The sequence below is a fragment of the Balaenoptera ricei genome, chromosome 3, assembly GCF_028023285.1.
Source record: "Balaenoptera ricei isolate mBalRic1 chromosome 3, mBalRic1.hap2, whole genome shotgun sequence".
NCBI lineage: Eukaryota > Metazoa > Chordata > Mammalia > Artiodactyla > Balaenopteridae > Balaenoptera > Balaenoptera ricei.
Window position 1 is genome coordinate 16218292 of NC_082641.1, and position 16871 is coordinate 16235162.

The 16871-nt window shown below is 34.6% G+C and overlaps 1 protein-coding gene across 1 annotated transcript in view; it reads right to left on the reverse strand.

Moving 5' to 3' along the window:
* The window catches only part of CDH18 (cadherin 18), a 328121-nt gene that overhangs the window by 256877 nt on the left and 54373 nt on the right, over positions 1–16871 (reverse strand). The window lies entirely within an intron of this gene.

Here is a 16871-nt window from a genome sequence, read left to right on the forward strand (position 1 = left end):
AGTGGAAGGACTGATGATTGAAACCTGTAGGGTTTCAAAATTCAAAAGGTAGAGGGACCAGAAGATACTGAGAAAGAGCAATCAATAAAGCATGTTAGTGTCCTGGGGGAGAAAATGAAATGGAAAATTAAGCACCTGTGTATAAAGATAGCTATATGAAAATAATAATTATTGATTATTTTAGAGGCAAAAGAAATCTGAAGTTTCAGCTGGAGGGAGATGGTTTTACAACTTATGAATTATTAAAATAATAATGTGAGTATATTAGCTCTGAAGAACTATCCATAATTTGCTGTTCATTGAGAAAATCATATTGTAGAATAATACAGAAGACAAATCTTATTTAGAGAAAAAATATAAATAACAATAAAACTACATATATAATATATTCCTATTTATTAACATGATCAAGTAGAAAATTAGAGAAAGATATAATCCAGGCATTTTACACTTGAGGGAAGACAGAAAAAGAGGCTACACTGCAGTGAGCTAGTCAATTTTCCTTTATATTTCTTTCATAGTTTTAAGTTATTGAATGAGTATCCATTACTTTTTAGTATAAATGTTGCTGTTGTTATTAAACAAGGATTCTGGGTTTTATTAAGGCCAATTGTGTGGAAAATCCATAATATATTGCAGCAGTTTCTCAAAACAGTAAGAATAATTAGAAAATCTCAGGTACCATTTGATATCCACGCATAGCCTCTAATCTTTGTTTACTTCTCATTCTGAGATGTTTAAGAATTTGATCTTTCTTATGGCCATGCCTCAGGGTGCTAAATTCTGTCCTGAATTCAGCCACATCTCTCAGGCTACTGCATTAAGTTGCCCAGTATTGCTAGCTAAAGCTTACTCATAACTGTCTGCATGTTTAGTCCGTCTTGAAATTTTTGGATATGTATCCCTTCCCATCTCACATGTCCCTCACCTAAGCTTTATAATTTCTACAACTCTATTTAGCTATCCCTCTGGCCTTGTGCTTATTCTAAGTTAAAAACCAATTTGATATAATGAAATGGGAGAAATTAATTGCAACCCCACTATGTAACAAGCAGTATGCTGAGACGAATCATAGAGAGCTATAAATTTATAAAGTTTTTAGCACAGTGAGCAATAAAGATTATCAGACCCACAAAGTAGTCAATGTTCTGACAGAGGCATGAGTTGAAACCAACTTTCTGTTGCTGGGAAGTTTTCCCAAAGGGCGCTGACTCTCAATTTATAGACGTATTTCTCCATTTCTATAAAAAGATGAAAAGGATTTTCAAGATTTTTAAAAAATTCTCATCAAACTTTTTCCTTAAGCATTTGCATTCTGGATTTAACCCTATCACTCAACAGAAATTGTTTTAAGGTCAGCAAACATATCCTGGTTATTGACTATGTTAGCGAATAACATATTTTTGAAAGGAAAGGGCCATTTTAAGAACACGATGATGGTAACTCAACACAGGAGACAGAATGCAAAACTCTCAAATATTGAGTGTTCACTCTGGAAATGCAGAAATGGAAATAGTGAAGTTTTTTTTTTATGGAATAAACTGTGGATTGAGGATCAATGAGGAAGACAGTACGAGCTGTCTTGCTAAGTTTTTCTGTGCTGGAATACGAAGTTATTCCACACGGCGTTGAGCCCACATAACTCTGCATGTTGAAATAAAAATTCTGCGGTCTGCAATTGTGCACAGATTTTCCTCTCAGTTAAGCTTGCTAAGGATAGAAATGTTATTCAGAAATTTTTGAACCGTAAAATCCAAGTTGCTCAGTTACAAGCCTGAACTCATTCTGTATCTTCTGTATCTTCTGTTGTGTTTATCATCAGATTGAATAACCAGAGCTATCCTACTCTCCTGTCACTCAAGATGAAATTTTATGTGTTAATACTGATTTCTTTCTTCATTTCTCCTCATTCAAACTTTCTAAATTCTTTGATTCCATCTCCTTAAAACCTCCCACCCCTCCACCCCCTTCTCTCCATCACAGTTACCACTGAGTTAATTCATGCTCTCACACTAACTTAGACTATGGCTGTTATCCCCTAAATGCTCCTATTATCTCTTTCTGTTTCTGTTCCATCCAAGTTCTATTCACACTACAGTTCAGCATGTTATTTATAAAATTTGAATTTGATAATTTCCTGAATAAACCATTTTAGAGCATCCCGTGGCCTTCAGCTGGAATGCCCCTCTATCTGGCTCCTGTCTGTGTGCCCAACTTGATCTTTTCACACTTCACCATGGACACTAAACTTCAGTCAAACTAAACTAGATAATCTAGCTCCAAAAGAGCCAGACTGTCCACAGCTGATCCCCTTCAAACTCGATATTTTCTATTTATCTGCTCAGAGATAAGTAGTTTCCTATCTTTTGTGAAGTATCCTTTGAACTTTTCATTCAAATAAGCTGCCATTCCTTTGTGATGCCAAAGAACCCCTTGTTTACCTGTCATTCAGCACTTACTGCTTTTTTTTAATGAAATTCCCCAGCTCTCCCAATTTACTTGACTCTCATTGAGGGCAAGAGCCACATTTCATTCGTTTTCATGTTTCCAGTACCTAACACACCTCTTTTCAATGAATATTACCAAAGAATGAAATATGATTGTTAACATTTTCACAAATAATTTCATGATATATTATAGTGTATCAAATAGGAAATAAAGAAATTACAAAGTTATAAAATAGAGTCAAGATATTAAAATAATACCAAGAGGAAACTTGGTTTAACAGGAAGGAATGAAGAGATCTAAAAGTGGAGAGTGGAGAGGTAAATATTTTTAAAAAAACACTTAAAAAATCAACTTAGACAACTGATTATTTAAAGCAAGATTAATAACATTGTAAGATGGGTTTTATAAGGTTATTTGACTAAAAGGTATGACGGAAGTAGAAAAAAATGGAATGGGCAAATAAACGCAATTATACTGTTGTAAAACAAAGAATGTGGCTCACCACCCAGTTCTACAAGGATTAAGGCATTAGCCACTGCAGTCGCTGATGGACATTGCACCCTGAGAGGAGCTCAGGATGAAAAACAGGATGAGGCACTCTGTGCTTTGGAAAAACAGGCCCCTTAGATAGTTTGATGTACACCTCAGGAAGAATTTTAATGTACCCAGATTCTTGCATTTTTTCATATATAGAAAAGCATTAAAACATTACCTGAGATATCTGTTCTTTGTAACTAACAGTAATCTTTTACCAAGATGTATGCTTTTTAAAAAAATTTTATTGGGGTATAGTCGATTTACAATGTTGTGTTAGTTTCAGATGTACAGCAAAATGAATCAGTTATACATACACATATATCCACTCTTTTTTAGATCCTTTTCCCATATAGGTCATTACAGAGTATTGAGTAGAGTTTCTTATTAGGAACTCTACAGTAGGTCCTTATTAGTTATCTATTTTATACATAGTAGTGTGTATATGTCAACCCCAATCTTCCAATTTAACCATCCCCCCTTACCCCCTGGTAACCATAAGTTTATTTTCTACATCTGTAACTCTATTTCTAAGATGTATGCTTGACTGCACGTACTCCCTAGCCAAAAATCATACATATCCTGGCTTCTCCACTATCCCTTTGGAGCAGTCCCCTCAGAGGGGTTACTGGGGGGCTGTCTCCCAAGGCAGTCTTCAGTAAGACCATGAAAAAACTTAAACTCACAGCTCTTATGTTGTGTGCTTTTCCTCCAGTAGACACTGTCATGAGGTATTGAATTTGTGAAGGGGAGAATTTGAAGGGTGAAGTGGAAGTTGAAAAGCAGGAAGTATCATGTGTGAAGCGGGCAGAGGGAATAGTGTAGCAAACATGAAGTGTCAGGTGTGAAGTGGTACAATATTGATTCCAAATAGACTTTTATACGTTGTGAATGCACATTGTTTGGCACTAGAACAAACATGACAACTTAATAAAGTGATGCATAACTTAAAAAGTCAATAGAAGAATTAAGCAGAATTATAAAAAAAAAAAAAAAAAAATTGAATAAACCAAGAGGAGGTAGAAAGGAATGTTAGAGAATAAAAACCGATAAGACAAAGTAGGTACAAAACCAATATTGCCAATGTCTACCAACCCTATCAATCATCATATTAAATGTAAATATACCGTAGACTTCAGCAAAAATGGTGGAGTAAGGACCGCTAAAAATTTCTCCTCCATAAAAACAATGAGAACACTGGCAAAAAGTTGTAAGAATCAACTTTTTCAGAGCTCTGAAAATTAACCAAAGACTTAAGAATTCCAGGGAGAATGTAAGCAAGAAAAACAGCTGAATCTTTGTATGAACTGTTAGCTTTGGTGGTCTTTTAATTTCCCCCACTTTCATCCTTCCCCCTCTCCCTCAGCTCCACAGCAGTCTTGAAAAGCAACATCCTGAAATTGCAGTGAAAACCCACAAGGAAAAGTCTAGGGCCAGGTAGCCTCACAGGTGATTTCCACCAAACACTGACATAATTAACATCACTTCTTTGTGAACTTCTCCAAAAAATAATTTACAACTCATTGTATGAGTCCAGCATTATATTGACACCAAAACCTGGTAGAAATATCACAAAAAGAGAAATCTACACGTCAATTTACCTTATAAATATAGGACACAACAATCCTCAACAAATACTAGCAAATCAAATTCAGCAACACATAAAAAGGATTATACACAATGATAAAGTGTGATTTATCCAGGAAAGCAAGGTTGCTTAAAACATACTAAAATCAATCAATATCATAAAACATACCAATATTATATGATTATCTCACGGATTCTGAAAAACCATTTGACAAACTCTAACACCCTTTCACAATAAAAACAATAAATAAACGAGGGATAGACGGGAACATACTCAACCTGATAACATACATCTACAATAGACCAACAGTTACCATCATAATTAATAGTGAAAGACTGAAAGCTCTCCTCCAAGTATCAAAAGCAAGACAAATGTCCACTCTGACACTTCTAGTCATCCTTACACTGGAGGTTCTAGCAAGGGCAACTAAGAAAAAAAAAAAAAAAAATGCATCCATTAGTCATTAGGGAACACAAACTAAGATTGCAATGAGCTGATACTTCGTCCCCACTAGGATGGCTGAAATTTTAAGAAGATAGAAAATACAAGTGTTGACAAGGATGTGGAGAAATTAGAATGCTCATACATTGCTGACAGAATTGTAAAATGATGTTGTCATTTGGAAAAACATTTAACAACTCTTCAAAGAGTTACACATATAGTTACCATATGACCCAGTAATACTAGTTTTAGGTATGTACCCAAGAGAAATGAAAACAAATTTCAAACAACCTCTAAACAAATGTGATTTCCAGGGACTGGGGGTCAGAAGAGAAAAGGAGAGTGACTACTAATGAGTATGAGGTTTCTTTTTTGGAGCAATGAAAATGTTCTGGAGTTAGAGAGTTGTGATGGTTGTGCACCTCTGCATATATGTTAAAAGCCAAAGAATTGTACACTTTAAAAAAGACAGATATTATATTTTGTGAATTACATCTCAATAAAAAACTAATAAACTATATAAATGTACTAAATACACCAATTAAAAGGCAGAAACTGTTAGATGGAGTTAAAAAATAAGACTCAGCTACATGCTGCCTACATTAATGTACTTTAAATGAAAATACATAAGAAGGCTGAAAGTAAAAGATGAAAAATGATATACAGGCTAATTATAAGTATAAAAAAGCAAAGCTTATGAATATCAGACAAATTATACTTCAATACAAAGTATATTACAAGAGATAAGGGAGACCATTTCATGAGTTATCAAGAGCAAAAACAAATCCAAAATATGCATAAACTTAATTATAGAACACAAAAATTCATGAAGCAAAAATTGACATAATTAACAGGAGGAATAGGGTAATACAATTACAGGTGGTATATTTAACACCTCATTCTCAGTAATTGATAGAATAAATATACAAAATTATAAAGGAGAGAGAAAACCTTGATTATGCTATCTCAATTTAACAAAATTGCCTACAAAACATTGTGCTCAACAACATATTCTTGTCAAGCTCACAAGGAACGTTCTCCAAGAGAGACCACATGCTTGATTATACAAGTAACAATAAATTTCAAAAGGATATAAACTTACAGATTATGCTATCTGATGAAAATGGAAAAATACAAACGAATCAAAACAAGATATATAGAAAAGGACAAATATTTGGAGTTAAATAACACACCTCTAAATAAACCATAAGCCATAAAGAAGTCAAAAGAAGATTTAACAAAAATAAATAAATGGGACTCCATCAAGCTTAAAAGCTCTTACACAATAAAGGGAACTATCAACAAAATGAAAAGGTCACCTACTGAATGGGAGAAGATATTTGCAAACTATATATCCAATAAGTGGTTAATATCCAAAATACATAACTCATTTTACTCAACATCAAAAAAAAAAAAAAAAAACCTGATTAAAAAATGGGCAGAGGACCTGAATAGACATTTTTCCAAAGAAGACATACAGATGGCCAACAGGCACATGAAAAGATGCTCAGCATCACTAATCATCAGGGAAATGCAAATCAAAACCACAATGAGATACCACCTCACACCTGTCAGAATAGCTATTACCAAAAAGACAACCAATAACAAGTGCTGGCAAGGATGAGGAGAGAAGGGAACCCTCATGCACTGGTGGTGGGAATGCAAATTGGAGCAGCCACTATGAAAAATAGTATAGACATTCCTCAAAAAGTTAAAAATAAAACTGTCATATGATCCAGTCATTCCACTCCTGGGTATTTATCTGAAGAAAACAAAAACACTAATTAGAAAAGACATATGCACCCCTATGTTCATTGCAGCATTATTTACAATAGCCAAGATATTGGAAGCAACCTCAGTGCTTATCAATAGATGAATGGATAAAGGAGAGGTGGTGTATATACAAACACACAATGGAATATTAGCCATAAAAAAAGAATGAAATCTTGTCATTTGCAGCAACATGGATGGACGTGAGGGTATTATGCTATTAAATAAGTGAAACAGAAAAGACAAATACTGAATGATTTCACTCATCTGTGGAATCTATAACCAAACAACCAAATAACCAAAACAAATGAACAAAAATAACAAAACAAAAACAGAGTTATAGACACAGAGAACAAACTGGTGGTTGCCAGAGGGGAGGTAGTGGGCAGAGGAAAGAAGATGAGGTGAGGGGGATTAAGAAGCATAAACGTCCAATTGTGAAATAAATGAGTCACAGCTATAAAATGTACGGTGAGGGGAATATAGTCAATAGCAATGTAATATATTTGTTTGGTGACATAGAACTAGACTTATCATGGTGATCGTTTTGAAGTGTATAGAACTACTGAATCACTATGTTGTATACTAGGAACTAACATAGTGTTGAAGGTCAATTATACTTCAAAGAAAACAAACAAGCAAACTCATAGTAATAGGGATCCAACTTGTTGTTACCAGAGGTGGAATGTGGGGAGAATGGGAATTGGATGAAGGCGATCAAAAGATACAAACTTGCAGTTACAAGATAAATAAGTACTAGGGATGTAATGTACAACATGATAAATATAATTAACATGGTGGTATGTTATATATCAAACTTGTTAAGAGAGTCAATCCTAAGTGTTCTCATCACAAGGAAATTTTCTTTCTTTTTCTTTAGTTTTGAATCTATATGCGATGATGGGTAGTCACTAAACTTATTGTGATAATCATTTCATAGATGTATGTAAGTCAAATCATTATGCTGTGCTTATACACTGCAGTACATCAGTTATATCTCAATAAAACTGGAAGGAAAATCAAGGAGAATTAACAACATATTGAATTGAAATATAAGGAAAACGCAATATATCAAAAAGTATGGAATGCAGCTAAAGCTATGTTTAGAGAGAAATTTATGGTTTAAATGTATATACAATTGACCCTTGAACAACATGGGGATTGGGGGGCTGAAAATCCACAGATAACTATAGTTGGCCCTCCATATCCATGGTCCTGCATCTATGGATTCAACCAACCATGTATTGTGTAGTACTGTAGTAAGTATGTATTGAAAAAACATCTGTGTATAAATGGACCCATGCAGTTAAAACCTATGTCATTCAAGGGTCTACTGTATCATAGAAAGTGCCCAAAAGCAGTGATTTAAATTTCCACATCAAGAAGATAGAAAAAAGAGAAAATTAAACTTCAGGAATGTAAACTAAAAAACAAAAAAATACAGTTAAGAGAAGACATTTTAAAAGGGAAAAAAACAGACAAATGAAGAATATTTTAAGAGTCAAAATTTAGTTATTACAAATTTACAAAATCCTAGCAAGCCAAAAACATAAAATTTTTAAAATAAAGAAAAAAAATTTACCAATATCAGGAATCCCATGACAGATAACACAAGCATTAAAATGTCAATAAGAAAATAAATAAAAATAAGTTTCTGCCAAAAATGTTAACTCATTTGAAATGGACAAATTTCTTAAAAACACAATTCATCAAAACTGACTAAAAAAAATGGAAAAAAGTTTTTTGTTTTTTGGGGGATTTTTTAGTTTACATATTTATTTTTCTTTTACATTCATCCACTTTCAAAAAGCATTTGAGGCAACTTACAATAAAACTGTTGGCCCAATAAATAGAAGAGCCAAAAGATAAAGAAGAAAGGTTAAAATTACAAAGAAAAGGAAGAGAGAAAGAATGCTATTAAATAATCCTGGTTGAATGTTGCTAAAGCAATTAAATATGAAATTTAGTTTAGAACTTCCCACACAACCAAGTCAGAAAAGTCCACATAAGGAATCTGATATATAGTTAATTATATTTTAAAGTAATTGCTTTTATAACCTACATCCTTGCCATAAAGAAAACTTTAAGGCAGTATTTCACAAACTCAACACTTTTGATAGTTTAGACCACATAATTCTTACTGAGGGAGGCCATCCTGCATGTTGTTGGATGTTTACTAGAATTCTTAGCCTATACCACTTTGTGCCAGTAGCATTTTCTTCCAGTCTCTAGACATTCCCAAATGTCACCTGTGGAGCAAAATTGTCACCAGTTGAGAACACCTGCTTGAGCCACAGACAATTTCACCAGTGAATGTTTTTAAACATTTAGGCAAAAGAAAATACCAACAGGACATAGCTCCTTCCAGAAAATAGAGACTGCTTCCAAATATATTTTATGAAAACAATGTTATTCTGATATTAAACCAAGAAACTGTTAGAGTCCAATACCCCCTTGTAAAAATAAATGGAATATTCATCATTACATATTAATTAGCAAATCAAATACAGAATTATATGAAATGAGTAGCATACCATGAGCAAGTGAAGTCTATCACATTAATGAAAAGTTTGTTTTACACTCAAAAACCAAACAATGAAATTAACAACTTTAACATAATTAAGGAGAATAATTATATGGTTATCTCAATGAATGCATAAGCATTCAACAGAAGTCAATGTGCATTCATGATATACTCAACACATTAAAAATAGAAGGAAACTGTCAACCTCATAATCAGTACTTAAAGAGGTAAAGCTAACCATCAGACTTTGTCATGAAAGACAAATATACAAATACCTTTCCTGCTAAGACTGAGAAGGTAAGTACATGCATTTTTACTACTTATATTCAGAACTGTATTGAAAGTCTTAGACATTATAATAAAACAAAATAAAAACAAAAAAACAACAAGAAAAACTATACAGATTAGAAGGAAAGAAGTAAACCACCCTGTACTCAAAGATAATATGTTCATCTCCCTGTAAAATACTAAGGAATCTATGTATATAGACACATAGATACACACACACACACACACACACACACACACACACACACACACACACAGAGTACACTTCTGGTGACTTTAGCAAAGTCAGAGGATTCAAGGACAATATTTAAAAATTGAATTCATTTCTACATACTAGCAACAAACAAAATTAAGACATTAAGCAATACCATTTATGATAGCACCAAAAAGCCTAAATACTTAGGAATAATTTTTTTAAAAGATATGTGAAGATCTCTTTACTGAAAACTACAAACTATTGCTAATTTTTTTTTTTAGAAGAAAACAAAAAGAAAGCTCTAGCATATTCATAGATTGGAAGTGTCCACAAAATTATAATTTTTTTTTGCTAAAATTGATCTATAGGGTATATGAAATACTAATCAATACCACCATGGGCTTGTTTGTACAAATTGACAAGCTGATTCTAAAAAATATATGGAAATTGCCAATGACTTATAATAGTCAAAGTAGTTTGGGAAAAGAGAAATGTAATTGGCAGATTTCCACTATTTGATTTCAGGTCTCAAAAGAAAACTACATTGGTGTAAATATAGACATACAGGTTAAAGAGACAGAATAGAGAGTCAAAAAATAGACCCTACATACTTATATATCATAACTTAAATTTCAACAAAGGTCATAACAAAACTTCATAATTTAATTTAATGAAACATTGTAATTTAATAGGGACATTTCTTCTAAAATTTAAGGAAAAGAAGCTGATGATGTCCAAAATTCTAATAGCAAGATGCCAGCTAAGAAAACAACCCAGCTCAAACACATTCTAACTTTTATACAAAAAGAGGAAGGATGGCATGGCCTGCGGAAAAGAGACTCCTGAGGGTGGTGTCATGAAAATTATTCCTACACCTTGAGACCTAATTAAGGAACTACCAGTATTTGCCTGACAGAATTTCAAATTTGCTATGGACCAGTGACTCCTTTGTGTCTCCAATTTTGTCCTTTCTGAATATTTATTAGTTTTCTTATGCCTCTCCCATCATTGTGTATGTGGTGGGCAAATGACATCTTTAGATTTTCACAGAATGGCAGATCAAGAAGAACTATACTGGAGGATATGTGCTTAAAGACCTACACCCAAGGAGCCTCATCTACAGCTGGACTTGAACTAGATGATGAAATGCTGGGTGTTGAGCTAAAACTATAATGGGATGATCCTTGGGGGGACCCTGGGTGGAAATGAGTGTATTTTGTAGGAAAAACATGCATCTCTGGGGTGTCAGTGAGCAGGCTGTGATAGGCAGCTATTGTAATTACCCATAATAATTATCATCTCCTGCTGTTTACACACTTATATAATTCCCATCCTAAAGTATGAATGGGACACAGAAACTCCTTCTAATTAGATAAAAGTGATGGGACGTCATTTTGAAAAATATTTATAAAAAGACATTGGCTTCTGTCATGCGTGTCCATTCTTGTCATGCTTAACTCTTTGTTACTTTCTTTCCTTCTTGGAGCCCTGAGGGAAGCAAGCTATCATGCATGAGAATCCCTACAGAAAAGCTTACATGGCAAGAAACTGATATTTCCAGCCAGTACACAGCATGGACCTGAGGCCTGCTAACAGACGTGTGAGTGAACTTGGATGTGGATTTTCTGCACACTTTTTCCTTAAGATGATTGCAGCCCCAGCAGACAACTTAATCATAGCCTTATGAAAGATTTTGAATCAGAGACACCTAGAGAAGCCAAGCCTGAATTCCCGACTTGCAGAAACTATGAGATAATAAATCTTTGTTGTTTTAAGTCACTGAGCACTGGGGAAATAATTAATCCACTGCTGAAGCATAAGGCAAGGCTGTATCTCAAAACAGTATGCTGAATAAAATGAGCCAAATGCAAAAAAGCATATATATTTGTTCCATTTGTATAAAAGTATAGACTAGATAAAACTAAGCTATAGTTAGATAAATCAGATCAGTGGTTGTCAGAATGAGGGGTGCAAGTGATTGAGTGCAATGTTTTAATTACCTTGATTGGGATGGTTTACAGAGTTTTCAAATGTCTTCAAAGTATGCACTTATTATATGCCCCTTATATTGCATGTAAGTGTAACTCTTTTTTATTATTAACAATTATAAAAATGTATTAACCATCAAGAATATACTGCAATGGTTACTACATAAAAACGTAATCATTGATATAGTATCCTTGCCATTGAGCTTACAATCTAAAATGAAATACAACAAGGATGCTGTAAAGTGTACCTCAAAATTTCCTCCACTTACTAATGGTTGTTTTGGCAAATGAGTGAGGTAAAATGACCCATCATTTCAGGTGCAATGTTAATAAGGTTTTGAACATGACCTTTTTCACTTATACCCAGACATTGTTCTTAACTATATTAGGCCTGGTAAGAAAAAAGAATACTTAGAAATTTGGTTAGAACAATGAATTATTTCAAGTTGCCTTGTAGGACTTAAAACTTAGAGCTTGAAAATAGAAATTCTACCTTCAAAAGTAAAGGTTTATAATTTTTCTACAGCTTACTAGATAAAGAAATGTTCAGATTCTTTTCCATTCTGTATTCTCTTTGTGGGATCCATTTGGCTAATCTTCCTTTAAAATATTCCTTCCAAGTTCTTATAAAACTATGTCCAACAATTAATTAATTAGTACTTGGAGCCAACTTTGGAGTGATAGAACCCTACCGTCACTCTTTTTCTTACAAACAATATAGAAACCACATTTATTTTGCAGTTACTATACTCTCTAAATGCCCATGTCCTATTAATGTCATTTTATTGGGTTGGCCAAAGATGTTACGGAACGAACTTTTTGGCCAACCCAATACATGAAAGAATAGACTCTGCTGATGTGAACAAATTAAGGGGAGATAGTCCTGGATTATCCCCATGTGCCCAATGTAATAAGTGTTCTTATAAGAGAAAGAAAGAGGCAGGAGAGTAAAAGAAAAGATGTGATGACAGAAGCAGAAGTCAGTGAGAGAGACACAGAAAGAGAAATATTTGAAGATGCTATACTGCTTGGCTTAAAGATTTGGGAATGGGCTACAAGTCAAGGGAAGTAGGCAGCTTCTGGAAGCTTGGAAAGAAACAGATTTTCCCCTGGAGTCTCCAAAAGGAATGCAGCTATGTTGCCACTTAAAGTTTAAGACTTCTGACCTCCAGAACTGTGAGATAATAAATTCATGTTACTTAAGCCACTAAGTTTGTGATAATTTGTTATGGCAGCAGTAGGAAAATTATACAGGTGCCTGTGTCATATATCCTGCTAAAAGACTGACATATATTTTCTTACAGTAACTCGATGAGGTGATGAGTTAAATACTATTATTACACCCCTATTTTTTAAATTAACAAACCAAATCATGTGGCCATTAATTAATTTTGCCCAAGGTTACAAAGCTATTAAGTAAGGCAATTTAGATTTGAATCCCTTAACTTCAGAACCTGGACTCTTACACTTTAGCCAAATGACATTATTACATATACACATATATAGTTAATGAAAAGTCTAAATGTCCTAAATTGTAGATACATTTTCACATCTTCTGCAATAGTCATATTTTAAATATCCAACTTGTTTAAGTTTAAACATTAATTATATGTCTCCTCTTAAATGTGAACAATCGAAGGTTGACGAATTGTATAATATTTCTATTATATTCTTCTTCTGATATTCCTAATGTACCCTGTATTATTTACATAGATCCCATCTATATATACATTATTGGAGAGTACATAAAAGTGATTTCATGTGTCTATTTTATATGTCAGCATCTGTATATTGAACACTTACTAAGCACCAACTAACTTGAACAACTATTGAGGACTAGGCAATATAAAAGTAAGTGCAAATTCAAGTACAAATAAAATGGCATTTGTGCTTAAGTTCTAGAGCTTACAAAACAAGATCAGATCAGGAGAAGTCTGAAGAGGTTGGTAGGGCTCAGGTTTCTGAATGATATGTCAAGGAGTTTAAAGGTTTTTATTGAAAAAAGAAAAAAACTCTGAGCAATTATGTTGACCTTGGAAGGGAGGTGTATATATAGAGAGAGAGCAAATGACAGAAGCAAAATTGAATTTTAGAGTGATAAAGCAACGTAGAATTTGATTTAGAAGGGGCAGACTGTGGAAAGCCTGACAAGTTAAGAGGCTACACACACACACACACACACACACACACACACATACACACACACACACACACACACACATACACACACACACACGCACACAAAGGTTTGAGATGCAACACAGGGACACATTAGAGATACAGTAAATAGGCATTATATTCAAAACCTAAAAATGGATTGATTTTATAACATAAGAAAGAAGAGGTAGAGTCATGGGTGGCAATTTGTTTACTATCTTGGAGACTGGGAGGATTGTGCCTTTTACAGGTGAAAAGTAATGCAGGAGACACTAAAATGTAGGTGATGGTTTTAAAAGAGAAGATACAAATATGATAATAGTTGGGGAAAAATGAGTTTTGAGCTATCTGGAAACTCATAAGTAGATCTGGGCAGTAGAGAGGCAAATGGTACATCAGAAAATAAAAGATATGGACTATAAATCTAAAGGCTCTCATAGATGGTAATTAAATCCAGAAAACAGGTAAGAGAGCCAAAAACACTTCTATAAACATGGAAACATCAATATTTTAGGAAAAAGCCAATAAACACTCACCTCCCACACACATATATTGAAAAGAAAAAAAGAAAAAAAAAGAAAGAAAGAACTTCCTGGAGCATTTTGTGGAACCCTTTCTCTGCTCAACAAGATCCAGGGTATCAATCACTTGGAGATACTGCTGGTCTTCAAGAATCCCTCCAAAGCCACAAGAGTTTAGGATGGTAGGGAGGTGATGAGAAGCTAAAGCAGACAAATGCCTATATTTCAGAGCCCAAAAGCCAGGGCTCAAAATCCTTGGAATGTCTGGGCACCAAAGTGGTACTCAGAGCTGAGGCAGCAGATGCTGGGAGACGGAGTAGGAGCAGCAGTGAATGGGAGAGACCACTAGCCAGAAAGGGCAAAGATTCAGACTGGAACAACAGGTAAACTCCCATGACAACCAGGCTGTGAAGATGAAGATGCTTGGAATGGTTACTACACCAGCTCTCTGACAAAATTATAGGAAGAGAGTTGAGTTGAAGCAGTCCAGGGACAGGGGCAGGGTCCTATTATCAGAGGAGATATTGATAGATGCACATGCTCTATAGAAGAAAGTTTCACTAAGTGGGGCCCACAGGAATACTACCCATGAAAACTAAGTATGTATTCACAACAACAATAAAAATTATGAAATACATGAAAAGGTGCCTGGACAAGCACAAGCGAGAAATGAAGTTGAGAAAAACTGCAGATGTACAATCAGATAAGAGAAAGATTATAGTGCACACAAAAATGATTATAGGAATAAAGGATGTAATTACAAAGATGCTTGAATAACAAAAAGCCATTAAGAATGAACAGACATCTGAAAGAATACCATCTGGAAATAAAAAAATAGCATAGGAATCAAGTTTTGTAGTGGATGAGTTAACAGTGGATTTGACAACATAGAGGAAACATGAGTGAATTGGAAGGTAAGAGTATGAATACAAAGGGGAGCAAAAGCTAATTTTCTTTTCTACCTCCCAAATGCATTCTTACTTCTGGCAATCATTCCACCACAATGTATTTAATTCTACCAGAGTCATTATTTATGCAAGAGTAGGAGGGATCACTGACCACAGTAGGAATTCAGAGAGATGCAAAGCATTGGTAATGGCTTATTTCTTCTTTTTTTAAATAATCTGTTCACAGGTACTCAATATTGAAGAAGAAAAGAAAGCAAGGAATGAAAGAAAGAGAAATGGATCGAGGTAGGGAGAGAGAAGGGAAGGGGAAAGAGGAAATATTCATACAGGGCACAATGATAATACTATGCTCAAATTAAAATGGAAGAAAAATGGAGTAATGAATAGCATCATATATTGTCAGTGGGCTATTTTAGAAAATGAGTAGATTTAGAACAACTGGGCTATATTTACATTAAGTTAGCCCATAGACTTCTTTTATGTAGTAATGACAGGCTGTTATTCTTTTTCATGACTGACACCACATTAAAATATGACAATAGGGCTTCCCTGGTGGCGCAGTGGTTGAGAATCTGCCTGCCAATGCAGGGGACACGGGTTCGAGCCCTGGTCTGGGAGGATCCCACATGCCGCGGAGCAACTAGGCCCGTGAGCCACAACTACTGAGCCTGCGCGTCTGGAGCCTGTGCTCCGCAACAAGAGAGGCCGCGATAGCGAGAGGCCCGCGCACCGCGATGAAGAGTGGCCCCCGCTCGCCACAACTAGAGAAAGCCCTCGCACAGAAACGAAGACCCAACACAGCCATAAATAAATAAATAAATAAATAAAAATTAAGAAAAAAAATATGACAATAAATGTGGGTGCTTTGGAGTGTGATATCTTTGTAGTATTAAACAATGGAAATATTCCATAGTTTTGATTTTCTCATTTAAAATGTATAAGTAATAATAACTAACAGTCAAGATAATCACAGGGATAAAGAGTCATGAGATACCAGTAAATCACATATTCTAATGCTTAGTAACCAAAAACAAGTCCTTCAAGAGTAGATGATATTAATAAAATATTATATAACATAACACAGTTATCCCTTGGTATCCACAGGGGATTGGTTCTAGGACCCGCCTTGGATACCAAAATCCACAGACCACAAGTTCCATAGTCAGGCCCTCATATATGTGGATTCCACAGACCCAAATTCAACCAGCTGGGTATCTTAAACACAGTACACCATCCACAGTTGATTGAATCTTCACCTGAGGATATGGAGGGCCCAACTGTATATTTATTGAAAAAAACCCACATATAAGTGGACCCAAGCAGCTCAAACATGGGTTGCTCAAGGGTCAACTGTACTTAAATATTCACATATCTCTACACAAGTACTGGAAGAAATGCAAATATTAAATCATAAACAGGTTTATATGGATATCTTTATTTTCTCTCTTCCTACACAATGCATATTGAAGGTGTGAAAATGAGTAAAGGAAACCTCATTTAAAATGGAG